Source organism: Sander lucioperca, chromosome 17, assembly GCF_008315115.2.
Source record: "Sander lucioperca isolate FBNREF2018 chromosome 17, SLUC_FBN_1.2, whole genome shotgun sequence".
Classification (NCBI taxonomy): Eukaryota; Metazoa; Chordata; class Actinopteri; order Perciformes; family Percidae; genus Sander; species Sander lucioperca.
This window is the reverse complement of record NC_050189.1, coordinates 19,219,856-19,237,274: the sequence shown is the minus strand read 5'-3', so window position 1 is coordinate 19,237,274 and position 17,419 is coordinate 19,219,856. Positions and strand designations below refer to the sequence as shown.

At 39.9% G+C, this 17,419-nt stretch overlaps 1 protein-coding gene across 1 annotated transcript in view; it reads left to right on the top strand.

The window, feature by feature from the left end:
- The window catches only part of LOC116064544 (zinc finger protein 239-like), an 893,026-nt gene that overhangs the window by 793,387 nt on the left and 82,220 nt on the right, over nucleotides 1-17,419 (top strand). The gene's annotated exons all lie outside the window — the stretch shown is intronic.

Genomic DNA, 17,419 nt, shown 5'->3' with positions numbered 1-17,419 from the left:
CACACAGACTATTTTAAGATGAGGGGAGAACATTTCTCTTTGTTTTTATTTAAATTAAAGTTGGGCTTTGCTGTTGTCTTCACGACTCATTTTAAATTGACAGAGAGAAAAAAGAGAGAGATTTGTGCTACACAGCAGCCGCACTGAACTGCAGTCTGCAGACGTGTGTTTCACTCAGAGTTAGGGAGTAAGAGCAGCAGTGCCAAGATAATTAAGCAGAAACTCAAGAAAATTGTATGTAACTGTAAAACTCCACTACTGCTCTGCATAGCCTCCTCCTCGGTCACTTGGCTGCTGCTGGATTTGTAAATCGGATTGGTCTGGTCGAAATTTATCCTCTTTTTTTTCTTAGCCTTGTGAAAGGTTTTTTTGTGAATACAATTTCTTTAACCGCTGCCATTATCACTACGAAGTGATTTCTGTGATAGTCAGCTTACTGCAGACACTCGCGTGTCAGTGTGGAAGAACAGCATCCTGTATATCTGCTCATTAAAGATCATCAGACTGTAATCATGAGCTGAAAAACAGAACCTGCTGGTTTCTGTGAGTTTTAAACTTAAGAAAATTGACTGAATCTTCACCGACTACAGAATCACACCTCAGACCCTCTGCTCTGTAGCTGTTTGTGATTGGTGTTTCCAACCGCTGGCTGATGTTGCAGCTGTTTATAGTCTGCGGTTGGTTTTATCTGCTGAAGAGAAGTGTGGATCGGTTAGCCTCAACCAAAACAAATGTTCCATCTGTCAGAGATGTGAAACCCACAGAACCACACGAGGAAAACAACCGCTGACACCAGAGTTTAATGATCCTGCACAGAATACAAAATACATAAATACAATATATGAATATCAGTAAATAGTTGTTATCATTACACTCTGTTCAGTAGATATTTGTTGGTTGTTGTGAAATGTATGAAACACTTATAGAGGTACAAATCTATGACTTCAATAAGAAGCATTTGTTTGAACGAAACACATCCAAAGAATGCAAACATGCTTAAAATGTGAGTTGTTTGTCTCTTTGTAGCTGCATTAACATCAATCAACATTTATTCTTAAAGTGCTTTACAGCAACCAACAGGTATCTAAAGTGCTCGAAGGACCAAGAATAAAACAACATAAAATAATTTAAAAAAAACACAATAAAAAGAGGAAAACATAGAATACAATAAAATCTTAAACTGTTGCATAGAAACAGGAGAAAGAAAGTGAAAATGCTGCAACGCTGCTGTGAATTAAAGTGGAGCAGCTAAGTGCCATTTTTTATGGAAATCGTTCACTTGTGGATACAAGCACCAAAATTGGCACAATTACTCACTGGATAGTGCTCTTTCAAAAAAGTACGTTAGCCATCGCAAAAAAACGTCATGTCAGCGGCGGCGGCCATTTTACTTTCCGCCAGAGCCAAATTATGTATTTTGCATGATATCTCCTGAACAAAACATTCAACTGCATAAAGGATGATGTCTACCCCTATGTTTTGATGGTCAACGATTACAATGATACCACATGCAACATAAATGAAGGCCTTTAGACAGCTGTGGCGGCCATTTTGGATTCCGCCATAACCAAATTATGTATTTTCCATCATATCTCTTGAATCAAACATGATAAATCACAATAGGTGATATTTACCTCATGTTTTGATGGTCAAGAATTACAATGAGACTATATTCAACATCATAAACTAATTATATCAATAGTTAAGTCTAATGGTGAGATCTAATGATGCGGAATATAAATTATAAAATTATGAAATGTTAAGGAATTTCAGGTGAATTTGTGGGATATTTCAAAAAAGTAATGTTTTAAAGCATGTGTTACATTGGATTTATTACATGGCTTTCTGCGGTTGATAAAAGACCGTTGCTAAGTATAACACACCGTTGCCATGCATAGCAGAGCGTTGCCATGGACGCAGTTCTGTTCACTCTGGAGGACAGCTATCAATCCGCTGAAAGAAGTATAATTTATCAGCTGTGGAACATTTTGTCTGAGGTAAGTTTTTACATTTTGTCTTACACTGAGGTAATTATTCATGTTGAAGTTCTAATTTAAAGTGTTTAAAGCATGTAGCCTACCTTCTAAATGTAAAATAATGTAATTCAATTCACAAGGACTTAGATAAACACTGTTCTCCTGACCAATTCTTCTGAAATCTTCAGCCAGCTTAGCCACTACCCTCCAAGAATGGATGATGGCGACCTGAAGATTTTAGAGAAGTTTGTGGTCATGATGTACGACAGATCCAGCGAAGCAGGAGGAGTAGATGAAGCCAGGTTGGACTTGTTTGCCAGAAAGCAAAGGCCATATGAAGCCATTCCTCCAACTCAAGCAGCATTGCTGCAGCATGTAAAGCGTTCAGCCTACCAGACAGGCTGCATCTGGAGTCAAGCAACTGTATGCCAGCCAGAAATACTGAGTCCTTCTGAGTGGGGTTGGACCAAGACAGGTGATCTATGGCAGATCTTCTGGACAGAGCTATCACCAATTGTAGATAGCTGTCAGCAACTGACCAAATGTGGATGCAAAGCAGAATGCCGCGGAAGATGTAAATGCTATCACTTTGGTCTTACCTGTACAGCACTGTGCAGCTGTAAGTGCCAGGACTAGCAATGTTGGCCTTAATGAACATAAATATAATCACCCACATAAATACAAAGAACATAAATACAATAATTGTATGTGTCTCCAAAAAAGTAAATAACATAAAACCTCCTGTTACTTTTGCATACTTCGTAATAATTTTTTTCTTGGAATTATGTCACGTTTTATGCTTGTTTTTTCACATTATTTACTCTAAATACCATAAAAAGACTCTCGAAACACAAAATAGATATGTATGTGACATCCTCATAGTCAAAAACATAGGATTCAAAGGTAAAAACCTTGAAATATGTCCCATGAGTAAAATTATGTGGCAAGATACGTGTTTTCCAATGCCGGAAATGGCGGCCATCTTGGAAAATGGCGGCCATTTTGAAAAATCAGGTGGCTAATGTTATTTTTCAAATTATTGGCCCCAGAGGGATAACCACACCAAATTGGGTGCTTGTATCCACTTGTGAACGATTTTCCCCCTTATCTGTTAAAAGCCATTCTAAATAAAGAAGTTTTAAGTTGGATTTAAAAAGAGAGATGTCTGTAATAGTCTGAATGTCAGGTGGTAACTTGTTCCAAAGTCTCGGGGCAGCAACTGCAAAAGAGTGACCCCCCCCCCCCCCCACAGTTTGTACCTCTACCTTGACTTCTAAAGTCAGTTGATTGGATGACCGGACTGACCTTTTGTGCTTGCAGAGGTTTAAAATCTGAGACAAATACACCAGGGCTATACAGGTACAGATGTAGATGTGAGGGTCTCTGGGGACCGGTGATTGGCCGGCTGGACTCCACTGGTTGGACTGGTGTGATGGTGTTCAGGTCTTCCTCAGTGAGGAGTAGAGGACCTCTGGCTCTGCTGGAGGCTCTGAACACAAACAGTTCAAACAATATGAGAAACTGTTGGAGACAAACTCCATCAGCAGACAAACAGCGTTTCTCAACAGTGACTTGTTTGGCTCCCTTTACACGTCTAGATAAGGGCCGGTAGTTTGTTTAAAGGAGAATTCCGGTCGATTCCAACCCGTAGCTCTGTTGTTTGTAAATTAGGAGTACTGTCAGTAGCAAGAAAAACGAAACCAATCGGTGCTGCCTACACCGAGTTATCCTCCTGCTAGCGTTAGCACCCAACAGGCTTAAACAGGGCAAGTTTTAAACGTGTTTTTAGCCTCTAAACATGCTTGAAATGCCATTACAAGTGCTTAGCCATGTGCAGTTATTCCTTCCAAGGGAACACAGCGAATATGACTGCAGTAGATGTGACAGAAAGCCATAAAAGTTGTGTTAATCCATACCTCTGTTTATTTCCTGGTTTATGGTGAAGCCCACACTAGTCGAATGCCGATCTCATACAATCCAATATTCCAAAATGCATTTTTTCCACAAAAAAACAATTTGCTGAGGTTCTTTCCATAGTCACGCGTATGTATCAACAAGCTGTAACCTGACACCACAGTGGAGCGAGCAGAGCTGCAGTTCAAGAGTTCAACAGCTAGGTAACCTAGCAACGGCAGCAGGGGGAGGAGCTCACAGAGCTGACAGACGGAGCTTGGAGTTAGATCAGGACTAATATGAGAAAATGGTTCCAGTTTGTGCCTTTCCACATTGCGGCAACCAAATGAAGAGATATTTGAGCTTGAGCTTTCACCGTCTACCCCTCCGCAACCGGGAGATTTCCTCCCCTTGCTGCCGTTGCTAGGTTACCTAGCTGTTGAACTCTTGAAGTGCAGCTCTGCTCGCTCCACTGTGGTGTCAGGTTACAGCTTGTTGATACATACGCGTTACTATGGAAAGAACCTCAGCAAATTGTTTTTTTGTGGAAAAAATACATTTTGGAATATTGGATTGTATGAGATCGGCATTCGACTAGTGTGGGCTTCACCATAAACCAGGAAATAAACAGAGGTATGGATTAACACAACTTTTATGGCTTTCTGTCACATCTACTGCAGTCAAATTCGCTGTGTTCCCTTGGAAGGAATAACTGCACATGGCTAAGCACTTGTAATGGCATTTCGAGCATGTTTAGAGGCTAAAAACACGTTTAAAACTTGCCCTGTTTAAGCCCTGTTTAAGCCTGTTGGGTGCTAACGCTAGCAGGAGGATAACTCGGTGTAGGCAGCACCGATTGGTTTCGTTTTTCTCGCTACTGACAGTACTCCTAATTTACAAACAATAAAGCTACGGGTTGGAATCGACCGGAATTCTCCTTTAAGCCAACTGACCATTGCATATTAAATGTCATAGTCCAGTCCATGAACAAGTTGAGGAAATATTATGCATATCTTTCAAAACACATTAGTGCTGTTTCATCTCAAAGGTAAAACATAGAATATTAAAAGTAAAATGTATAATGTGTTCTCAGACATGTAAAAGAGAAGTACAAAGGGGAAGGAAGTTGAAATTAAGTCATTTTAGCAGTAGGTTGTGTGTTGGCTGTTAGTGTAATATTCATATATTAACAATGTAAACAGCTTAGTCGGAACAATGTCTTTTTCAGAATAAGGGCAAAAACCAGAATACTTTGCATGTAAAGATGGTCCCTGTTACACTGGATGACATGTTTCTTCATCACCATGAACACACAGTTAGTTCATTCACAAATACTCACTAGAACACAAGATGAGGATTAATCCGCTAATGAAAATAGTCCCTAAAAAATAAAGTCACTATTTCCTTTCCTTCCTCCGTTAGTTTAATAGAAAGTGAGCAGCTGAACTGTTCTGTGTTCTCCTCTAACGGATGTTTCTAGAGATGGAGACATAGAAGAGCAGCTGTACCTTTCTTCCTGTTTGTTTTCTTGTCTTTGATCGCTATTTGTCCGTAACAGACATCTTCTGTTCTCACTCCGGAGTAGATTGCAGCAGGATCACTCTCTGGAAAGGAAATATCATTATTAATATCAGGACTGTACAGTATATTTACTACTTATGCAAAAAGTATACTGATTATTTAAACTCCTACTACAATCAGTAATACTAGAAAATGACATAACAATAAAAAGTAACAGTTAGGTAAGTTAAAAATGAAATGCAAATAAAATATAGCTTTTAAGTATAAAAGTCTACTATTTAAGGGGAAGTACAACTTTTCAGTTTTTTTTCTTCTTAACACTTCAGCCCACTGAGGGCTTAAATGGAAACAGTTTGTGTGAAATGGACTTCACACTAACAGAGCTGTTATTTTACAGTAAGATAAGCAGACATGTCAACTGCAGGAGGAACAAGACACAATGTCAACATGTCAATAATACATATTTCCCATAGTATCAGAAAGTTACTCAATAAAGTTATAGCAGCAAATATCAGGATATAACTTTTCAGGTCCCTAATTAACCCAGCTCACCTGGGCCTGGTGGGCTGAGATTACTCATGCTGCAGTATTCTCTCTCTCTCTCTCTCTCTCTCTCTCTCTCTCTCAATTTTCAATTTTCAATTTCATGTTGCTTTATTGGCATGACAAAAAAAAAAATGCATTTGTGTTGCCAAAGCATAAGAACAAACATATATAAACAACGACAAGGAGTAAATATATCTGATATAATAATACAAGTAAACAGGATAATTATGATATAGATGCAGATACTAAACACATTCTGTGCATGTCCTTCAAAGGGTACATTGAAACAATAATATATATAAAAAAAAAAAAATAATAATAAAAAAAAAAAAAAATACAGATAAACAAAATAATAAAAAAAAATATATATATATATATAACTTATATATAACTTGTATAAATAATTATTATACAAGTTTCTATTTGTTTAGCCTTGTATTGTGGCAGGAGAAGACATATTTAGCTGCTAGCCATGCCGTGCTTTTATCTTCCCCTAATAAAAAAGGAAGCTTTTTGTCCTCAGTGTAGGTAGTGAAGCCTGGTATATGTTTTTCAAATTTTTGGAAATATTTGGTTCTTAAGTCTTCATATTTGGGACATGTACATAGGAAATGTAATTCTGTTTCGATATCCTGGTGGCAGTGTGTACAGACTCGTTCCTCTCTTGGTCTCCACACTTTTAAATGTCGACCTCTTTCAATTTCCAGTTCGTGGTCACTGACTCTGTATTTTGTTAAAATTCGTATTTCTTTTGGATTTTTTGTTTTGAGATATTCGGCCAATTGGATATCTCTGTTCAGGGACTGATAACAGAGAAGTTTGTGTTGTATTTTATTTTCATTTTGCCATTGTTCTGTATACTCGTCTTTTAGTTTAGTTTCAAATCTTTTGATTGAAGACTGAGGATTGTGTCTGTGGCGGCTCTGATGCTCAGTGTACCTGTCTCTCTCTCTACCTGTCTGTCTACTACTGACTGTGTTTAGCTCCGTGTACCTGTGAGCCAGCTGGTCCAGGGGGTGGACATCTGAACACCGCTGGTTGCTCAGGAGAGCTTTGTATGCAATGGAATTTTTATCAGCTTGATTTAAATGCTGCCAAAATTTAATTGACCTTTTTTGGATTTGAATTTTCAGAGGGAATATACCGAGTTCTGCTCTGCATGCATTGTTTGGGGTGTTTGGGCGAACTTTTAGAATTATTTTACAGAATTCCAGTTGCAGTTTTTCAGTGGGAGTTTTATCCCAGTTTTTAAATTCTGGTTTCGAAATCGGGCCCCAAACTTCGCTTCCGTAAAGCATTATTGGTGTTATCAGAGAATTGTAGATTTTTAGCCAAATTCTTGCGGGGATATTTGTTTTTCCAAATTTGCATTTGATTGCGTACAAAGCTCTCCGGGCTTTATTACATAGTGTGTTTATGGCCAGGTTGAAACTCCCTGATGCACTAATTTCAACCCCTAAGTAATTATAGGAACCCTTTTGTTCTAGTCTGGTGTTGCCCAGAGTGAAGTTGTAACTCTGTCTATTTCCCTGAGATCTGGCTCTCCTCTGAAATACCATAACACTGGTCTTTTTCAGATTGACTGTCAGTGCCCATTTCCGACAGTACTGCTCTAGGACGGACAGGCCCTGCTGTAAACCCTCTTCTGTTGGGGACAACAGAACCAGATCATCGGCATAGAGCAGGAACTTGACGTTGGTATCATGGAGTGTGAGACCTGGGGCTGCAGATTGTTCCAACATGGCTGCTAGTTCATTGATGTAGATGTTAAACAGTGTTGGACTCAAACTGCATCCCTGTCTCACTCCACGCCCTTGTTTGAAGAATTCTGTTCTTTTGGAGCCAATTTTTACTGCACATTTATTTTCTGTGTACAGTGATTTAATAGTGTCATAGACTTTACCCCCTATACCGCTTTCAATAAGTTTATAAAAAAGCCCATCATGCCATATTGTGTCAAAAGCTTTTTTAAAGTCTATAAAACATGCAAATATTTTCCCATTTTTAATTTTGGTGTAGTTTTTAATAAGGGTGTGCAGAGTATAAATGTGGTCTGACGTACGATATTTTGGTAAAAAGCCAATTTGATTTTTACTTAAGACATTGTGCTTGGTAAGGAAGGACAGTATTCTGGCATTAATAATACTGCAGAAAACCTTCCCCAGACTACTGTTCACACAAATGCCTCTGTAGTTGTTAGGGTCCAATCTGTCACCATTTTTGAAAATAGGGGTGATGAGTCCATGGTTCCAGATCTCAGGGAAATAACCAGACTCCAGAACCAGGTTGAACAGCTTGTGGAGAGCTGCCTGCAGTGTAGGGCTACTGTGCTTTAGCATCTCAGGACAGATGCTGTCCACTCCACTAGTCTTTCCAGCCTTCAGAGCCTTCAGTTGGCTCTGTATTTCTATTAGTGTTATTTCTGTATCTAGGGGGTTTTGGTAGTCTTTCACCTTTTCCTCTAACTGGTGAAGATTTTCAACTACTGAGTGTTGTTGGGGGGTGATTGCACTATAATCAATATTCTTATACAAAAATTCAAAGTGATTTTTCCATATCAAACCATTCTGTATTGTTAATTTATCTTTAGTTTGTCTTGGACTGAATTTATTCCACAAATTCCAAAAGACGTTTTGGTCAATGGCTTCTTCTATTTTGTTAAGTTCTTCAGATCTGTAAAGCTCTTTTTTCTTATTAATTAGTATTTTGTAGTGTTTTAGTGCCTGATGGTATTGGACCCGTATCTGACTCTCATGGGGTTCTCTGTGTTTTTGGTTTGATAATAGTCTTAGTTGTTTTCTAGCATAAACACATTCATTATCATACCATTTTTCTTTTGAGGGTTTGTGTTTTGTTATTTTATTTCTATAGTTAATTATTTTGAGATTTGATTTTGTAGCTAATTCATCAAATATATTGTTTAAATGCTGTGTAGCCAAATTTACTCCATCTTTTGTGCATGGGAATTTAATAAGTCTGTAGAGATTAAGTTTTGATTTGATTTCTGTACTGTCAAGTGCAGTTAAATAATTCTCTATGTTGCTGCTTTTTTTCCATATATATTTTTGGTGGAGGTCATACATTTTGCTGGTTTCTGATTCTTGTTCACTGCTATACTTTGTAGACTTATTTAAATAAAGAGTTGTTTGGCAGTGGTCTGAAAAGGGAAGTTGTGTTGAAACTACAAATGCATTGATATCCTCTGGGTCGATATCGGTTATCGTATAATCCACCACACTGTTACCTAACACAGAGGAATAGGTCATTCTACCCAGAGAGTCACCACGGGTCCTTCCATTAACTATGTATAAGCCCAGGCTTTTGCATATCTGGAGAACTTGTCTTCCGTTTTTGTTTATAATATTGTCAAAACTTTGTCTTTGTGGTATTGCGTGAGCTGGGACTGGGGAGATTTGGCCGAATATGTGTTTGTTTCCATCTACTTCGATGTAGTCTTTCTCTTTTCCAGTTCTTGCATTGAGATCTCCACATATTAAGATGTGACCCAATGACTGGAAATGAATTATCTCCTTCTGAAGTTCTTGAAAAATCTCCTCAGTGTAATAGGGGGAGTTTGAAGGTGGGATATAGATTGCACATAAATATATATCTCTGGTGCTATTAACTATACCTCTGTTGATTTTTATCCAAAGGTGAGTTTTTCCTTTTTTCACTGGTGAGATATCATTTTTATATTGTGCTTTATGCCAAATTAATGTTCCCCCTGAGTCTCTTCCATTTTTAACATTTTTCTTTTTTACAGAAGGTACAGAAAATTCTATGTAATTATTAGGACAATTAGATAGTAAATCTGAATGGTTCCATGTTTCATGTATAATGATGATATCTAAATTATTTACACTTTTTACAAATTCAGGATCTGTAGTTTTATCCCCAAAAGTTGTGGAGTACAAACCCTGGATATTCCAACTACTAATTGAGAATGACATTTGTCCAGATACAGGATCTGTGTTTCACATAGAAATATACAATTCAACAAAAAAATAATAATCCAACTCCAACGATATTAAGTACTATAATTGCTATGTACCTGTTATATATGTTATAGATGTTGTATAGGTTTGGTGTCTAATAATGTTGAAAGCCCATGTTAATTTAACAGTTTTGAGCACAGCAAGGTGACTAGGTCTCTTATCTGGTTTGGATCCCAGTGGGCAGATGGTGGTATTGGTGCTCTGGCAGCTATGGCGTAGCTCTCTCTCTGGCTGGGGGGCTGAGGCATGTAGGTAGGTAGCTCCCTCGGTGGATGGTGGGCTATGACTTTGTTGGGTAGATAAGTCTCTCTGGGAAGGGGGGGCTGTGACAGGTAGGTAGCCCTCTCTCTTTGGATAGTGGGTTGTGACAGGTAGATTTCTTGGTTTGTTTGGTTGTACTGTTGTTGTGGTTGTTTTGTGTAGGGGGGCTGCTGAGAGTACATCTGCTGGGTAGAGCGATGTCTGCGTGGGTGAAGAGAGTTTCCTGATTGGGTGGAGTTTCTTCTGCGCTCAGGTGTGGAAGTGCCTCGGCCTAGGGCTGTGTCTTTGAGGCTCTTTGCAAATAGTCCGACAGCTCTCTCACTGAGGTGGATGTGGTCACATAAGTGCTGCTGAAGTATGTCTCTGTGGAGGGCTACATGGACGTTCTGCAGTTGTGTGCATTTCTTTCTAATCTCAGCGTTGATTGTGTTAATTGTGTGTTGGGGTGTGTCAGTCCTTGGAAGTAAAGATGATATAGTTACTCTTGCTCTGGGGTATTTCTCTCTCGCTTTCCTTGCCACCTGGAACAGTGCTGTTGGTAAGTCGCTGATCCTTGCAGTCAGGTCGTTGGTCCCTGTGTGGATCAAAATGTGCTCCACGTCTTGGTACCTCTGTTTGGATAGCTGCTCACTAGCCTTCTTCGTGGTGGGGCTCCAGAGTTTCACTGCTTCTCGGCCTGGGAAGAGGCGTTTTAAATCAATGTGTTTCCCGTTTGAGTCGCACATTAATATGATCTGAGAAGTGTGTGCTGTGTGTGTGTGATTGGGTTTATCAGTACTGTGGTCAGTGTGTGTGTCAGTGTCTGTAGTCAGTCTCTCTCACTAGTCAGTAGTCAGTCTCTCTCTCTCTCTCTCTCTCTCTCTCTCTCTCTCTCTCTCTCTCTCTCTCTGTGTGTGTGTGTGTGCGTGTGTCTCTGTCTCTCTCTCTCTCTCTCTCTCTCTCTCTCTCTCTCTCTGTCTCTCTCTCTGTGTGTGTCTCTGTCTCTGTCTCTCTCTCTCTCTCTCTCTCTCTCTCCTCTCTCTGTGTGGGTGTGTTTGTGTGTGTGTGTGTGGTGTGTTGTGGTGTGTGTGTGGTGTGTGTGTGTTGTGTGTGTGTGTGTTTTGTGCGGCATGCATCGTGTTTGTGTTGTGGGTGTGTGTGTGGTGTGTGTGGGTGGCGCGTTAGATTAAGCAGATCGTTCCTAGTGTGGGTATTATCAGTGTGTATGTGAACACCCCACGTTGGAGCTTGATATGAGCAAGTGAGTGCTGTGAGTCTGATTCGATAAGTGTGTTCCTTTTTAGCTTGGTTGGCTGGTGTGTGTGTGTGGTGTGTTTGTGTTTGTGTTGGGTGTGTGTGTGTGTGTGTTGTCTGTTGTGTGTTACAAGTAATGTTGGTTTGCTGCCTGTACTGTAAATCCTGTGTATATACTCTAACATGTGTTTTTGTGTGTGTTGTGTGTGGTGTGTGTGTGTGGTGTGTGTGTGTGGTGTGTTGGTGTGTGTCAAACCAGGGATCTCCCAGGGTTGTGTTCACGCCCCGCCTCTATAATAGCAAGCCCCAATTACAAGGCTGTCCGCTGCCTCAGACTAATGAACCATAATTCATCCAGATATACACACACGCCACCCACCACACACACACACAACCATATAACCCACACACCACGCAGGAGTAACCACCAGTTTGGAGAATGAAGGAGGTGAAAGTATACAGAGAGAATGACAAGAAAATAGGTTTGAGAGCCAGCGGAAACTTTGTTTTTCCGAAGGAAAAAGACGTGTTTGTGTGTGTGCGTGTGTTGTGTGTGTGTGTGTGTGTTGTGTGTGTGTGTGTGTGTGTGTGTGTGTGTGTGTGGGTGTGTTTTCTTGTTTACTATATCGTGGGGTCCAAAAACCAGGAATACAGTATATTTGTGGGTCCGGACAGCTTGTGGGTCCAAAATGCGGGATATTTGAGGGTTAAAGACTTGGTTTTTAGATTCTGGTTAGATTAGTTATGGTTAGGTGAGGTAAGGGTTTTAAGTTAGGCTTTATTTGTGCTGGTTAAGGTAGGGTAAGGGGCTAGGGAATGCATTATGTTGCAATGCGGTCCCCACAAAGATAGTGAACGACTGTGTGTGTGTGTGTGTGTGTGTGTGTGTGGTGTGTGTGTGCGCGCTCTGCTTCTATCTGTCTATTATATCAGAGCATTAGTGGCACAGTACTATTTACCCATGGGACAAGGATACAGTATGTCACACAGAAGTTTTTGCTTAGTTAATTGGATTCAACCCGGAAAATGCAGGTTGTGATATGTTTGGATAAAATGTCACACAGCTACGAGTAGTTTATATTTAAGAGTACCTGTAGCCGATATTTTGGATTTATCACTAGCATCTAATAGTTATTATCATCAATTATGTACTCCCTCCTCTGGACAACTGTTCCATTGTGTTAGGAATGATATTAAGCTTCCTACTCTCTTCTATTTAAATTTTACCATCGTAATAATACCCTTCCACACCGCATGGTCTTACAGGGAACATTACAACATAGTCAAGTCACTTACTAAAGATAATTAGAACAGTTGATCGTCCGGTGGGTTATTCTGCTCTTCCCAATGTGAGCTGGGTTAAGCTCCGCCCCGCAAATCATGTACAGGATAAATTGTTAAGATTATGGTTGGATTGTGGATTCAGAGAATCAACTGTTGATGCTTTTGTGCCCAGATTATTTCTTTAAACTTCATCATCATCTCTACACACTGAAATGGCATCTTAATTGCATTATGAACAATGGTGTGAACGATAATTGTGCTAATCTAGCATGTATATATATATTTTTGGGGGAATAGCCTGCTTGATACTGCAGTAGTTCATCAGTGACTCAATTTCATTGATTAAGAAACCCACACCCCTGCAAATGGATTTGGCACATACGTGGCGGAGGCATCACAGTTAAATAAATCTCAACCTTCTGAACATATTGGTAATAAATTAACTCTACAAGTGCATCACACACTGCCATGAAGCATAATTTGAACGGCCTCCTTGGCTCGTATCACACGCCAACGTATCATACAGACCAGAAGAGTGGTCCAGTTACAGAGCCCGATTTGCGAAGATACATGTCAATGGCTCTGTGAAATTTTTGCAGTGAATGGTTTGAAGGGCTGATTGCTTTATCCAACTCCAATAAGAGGTTTTGAAGAAAATACAAAAATTACAACAAGTTTGTCCACAAGTACAGCAACAGAACGCCTCTGTTCAATGATCAGGTGCTTTGAATGCCCCCACGCACCACCGAGGGTGTGTTGCCCTCAAAATCTATTGCCCATTTTACTTTTCAATTTGACAACTTTTACGGAGCAGTCATCCCCAGTAATAAACATACATTAAATATCAGGTCTTCTATTCATCGTTCTGACAACACAGTGTAGAAAAACCTGGCTCTCCTCTGTAAAGCGATCATAATGTATAGCTACTTTATGATCTATCCACATAATTTAACAAAAAAGCATTGAAAAGTGGTTTGTAATAGATCACCACAACCGTGGGCCATTCATTTTTTGGATGCAGAACTATATCTTGGCTTGGTCTATTTTGGAGATTTAGGGAGTCTGTAGGCTATATAACACAAGAATGGAGCAAAGTTTTACAACCGCAAATACAAAAATAAATAGCTATTCTCCGGGACAGCTGGTTGCATTTGACTTGCGAAATGATGTTGTATGGAGCAGGACGCCTGAAGTTTCAGAGAATCCCACCAACCAGGAAGTCAGAGTCTCAATCCCACAGCAGCCTTGGCATCCTGACAAAGAACTAAAAACATACTGTTGACGTCGCTCCTCCCACTGCTGATTCTCTCTCACTTTCAACTCACTCCTCTCTCTCCGTCTCTCTGTCTCTATGCTGTGAATTGCTTGGGGCAGGGTGCGCCTGAAGGCCAGCGCGTTTTGGTTAAAATTCTTCCTTTAAACTCCCTGCCTTCTGCTTAAAGCGCAAGGCAGAGAGGAATGAGAGAGAAACAGAGAGCAGAGATAAGATAGATATTGCTTGAGGCAAAGCACTTTCACGAGAACTGAGGCCTGCTCTCTTGCTGTCTCCTCTTGTCTCATCTTTTTTTTTCTTCGTCTGCTTCATTACCTTTTTTTTCATTCCTATTGATTCTTTTCTTTTCCCTTTAGCCCTCTATCCCCCTGTATTTTGTTGTCCATTTTAGCTTCTTCTCTGCCACAGTTGCCTCTGTTCTTTAGTGATAGCTTTAAAGTCTTAACAGTCACTGTTTCGCTAACTTCTAAATCATGCATTTCTTTCATCTGTAATTTTTGAAAAAAATATTAACTTGTCACTGGGATCACGCTACTCTAAAGACAATTTTCCTGCGCAAAACGAACCTAGGGGTTAATAACAATGTGTACCCAATCGATCGTTCTCGGGGCTGTATTCATGCTAATCGAATGTCTTTGTAGCTTGAAAACAAGCTAGCGCAGACTGCTGATTAACTTACAACGCTAGGATTGGAGCACAGGGACAGTAAAAACAAATCGCTATTTATACCACTAAAAAGGCTCAAAATCTCACCAAACTTCAACGTAACATAATAGGGTCCCTAAATGTTAACAGAGCATTGGACATTGTAAGTGTACAGACCATTTATTGAACGAAAGAGCGGCGGGATCTCCGTGCAGGGCTATGAGAGGAGAGAGCTACGGTAGTCAATGCCGCAGACACAAGCCCTCGTACTTCCGTTAAACGGGTGATTTTGATATCTTGGCTGGGTTCTTAGGGTCTTCCTGTTTGAAAGATGAATAAAAAACAAAACAGGTCGTTTCAGTCTGAAGTCAGGAGCACTCTGAAGCAGGTTTTTCTTCCAAGATGTCTCTGTACATTGTGCATTTCATTTTTCCCTCATACTGACTAGTCTCCAGTTCCTGCCGTCTGAAAAAATCCCCACAGATGATGCTGCCACCACTCAGTTTCACTGTTAGGATGTATGGGCCCGGGTCATGAGGGTTGCTTTGTCCTCCAGACATAACCGCTTGGCATTCACGCCAAAGAGTTCGATCTTTGTCTCATCAGACCAGATATTTTGTTTCTCATGGTCTGAGATTCTCTTTTCACGGTCCTTTTGGAAACTTCACGCGGATTGCCACGTTTTTACTACTAAGATAGATTCGTCTGGCCACTCTACCATACATGGCGATTGGTGGAAGTTTCTCTCTCTCCACAGAGGAACTCCTGAGCTCTGTCCGATGACTTTGGGTTATTGGTCCCCTCCTAACTAAAGCCCTTCTCCCCTGATGACTCAGTTTAGAGGGAAAGCCAGCTCTAGGAAGAGTCCTGGTGGTTCCAAACTTCTCCATTTACGGATGATGGAGGCCGCTGTGCTCATTGGGACCTTAAAGCAGCGGACATTTTTCTGTCCCCTTCCCGATCTGTGCTCGAGACAATCCTGTCTCGGCGGTCTACAGACAATTCCTTCAACTTCATGCTTGTTTTGTGGTCTACATGCACTGTTCTGTGGGCCTTATATAGACAGCTGTGTGCCTTTCCAATCATGTCCATCAACTGAATTTACCACAGGTGAGACTCCAATTAAGCTGTAGAAACTCTCAAGGATGATCATGAAACAAATGCACCTGAGCTCAACTTTGAGCTTGATCGCAAAGGCTGTGAAGACTTATGTACAAGTTAATTTCTTTGTTTTTTATTTTTAATAAATTTGCAAAAATCTCAAACAACCTTTTTTTAAGTTGTCATTATGGGTATATGTGTAGAATTTGAGAGGAAAAAATAAATTGTATCCATTTGGAATATGGCTGTAACTAAAATGTGGAAAAGGTAAGCGCTGTGAAATCTTTCCGGTATGCCCGGTGAGGTAGCCTAATAATTCCTATTAATGATCAAACATACTGACAAAATGGAACAAAATACCCTCTTTTTTCTTTGTACAGTTTTAAATCACCATTGGCCAAAAAGCCTGAAATAAAGGTATATAGATCCCCTTTCTCCATAGTGATCTACCATCTACCTAATATAGACCTATCCAGAGTTTCTAGAGATGGAAACATTGGCACAGTCTGAGTTTGAGTGGAGACGGGTGTTGATGATAAAATGGCCCATCAGCACAAACAAAAGGATTCAGGCTTGGTAGAAACTAAACCAACCTTACATTTGGCTGATGGGGAACCATGGTGGTTCAGTCACTTGGCTTCAAGGCTCCACGACATAACGACTGTCATTACAACAGCAGGAGCACTAACCAACCAGATGGGCGATAAGGTACCTGCCTGAATTTTGATTTCATTTTTTTATATAAAAAAAAACAAAAAAAAAACAAGATAAAAACAAGATACGAAATTGGGTTTGAAATGTCTAAGTGATCTCAAGGGAAGTCAATTAATGGTTGTAAATACTTTTGCCTCAAATCAACACATATTCTTTATCTCCATACAAATGCATTTACAAAAGACAAACTAAAGAAAACAAGACAAAGACAAATTCCTTGAACATTCACATTATTCATACGGATGTGTCATATAATTATGTCTCTCTTATTCTGCCAAATCAAACAAACAAATTAGCAGTAAACCAATTATATAATATATATATATATTAAAAGTGTTCCTAATATCATCTTCTGACAATGTATTTTGGAGGTCAAATGGTTACAGGACATTTATTTGGATAGTTTTGTCAATTGTTTTAAGGTCCCTTCCTTTCCACTGGGTGTGATGTTAGATTATATGCTGTATTTGATGCTTTTAACAGCATGTCCCTATAACTTTTGCCCGCTTAATCCTGCACACCATTGGCAAACCCCCTCCGTGTGATTTTCACTGTTTTGGCTGAGTAAACTTCATCTCAGGACCTCCTGGCTGGGTGTGTTTCAGCTATTTGAACATTTCCCTGACTCTTATTTGGCTCTCTTGCATCTGTGTCAGAGTGGAACAAATTATATCTTTATCATTCTTTGTAGGCTAGTTCACGTGGTGACTTCACTACATCGCGGCATACTTGCCTACCTTTAGCCCAAATAACTGTATGGTCTCACATGGCCTGAGGAAACATGCATGTTAATGGGGGTGGGGGTAGGTTTTGGGTAAATAAAGATCATCTCTGGCTCTGATGTCCTCCTTTATCTTCCATCTGCTGACTCTGGCCGAAGACTTGCATCAAAAGTTTTATATTCGGGAAATGTACTTCTTTGTCACAAACTGTAGTACTGGATTCTCCCTACAGACCATATTTTAAAGTGTTGTGTT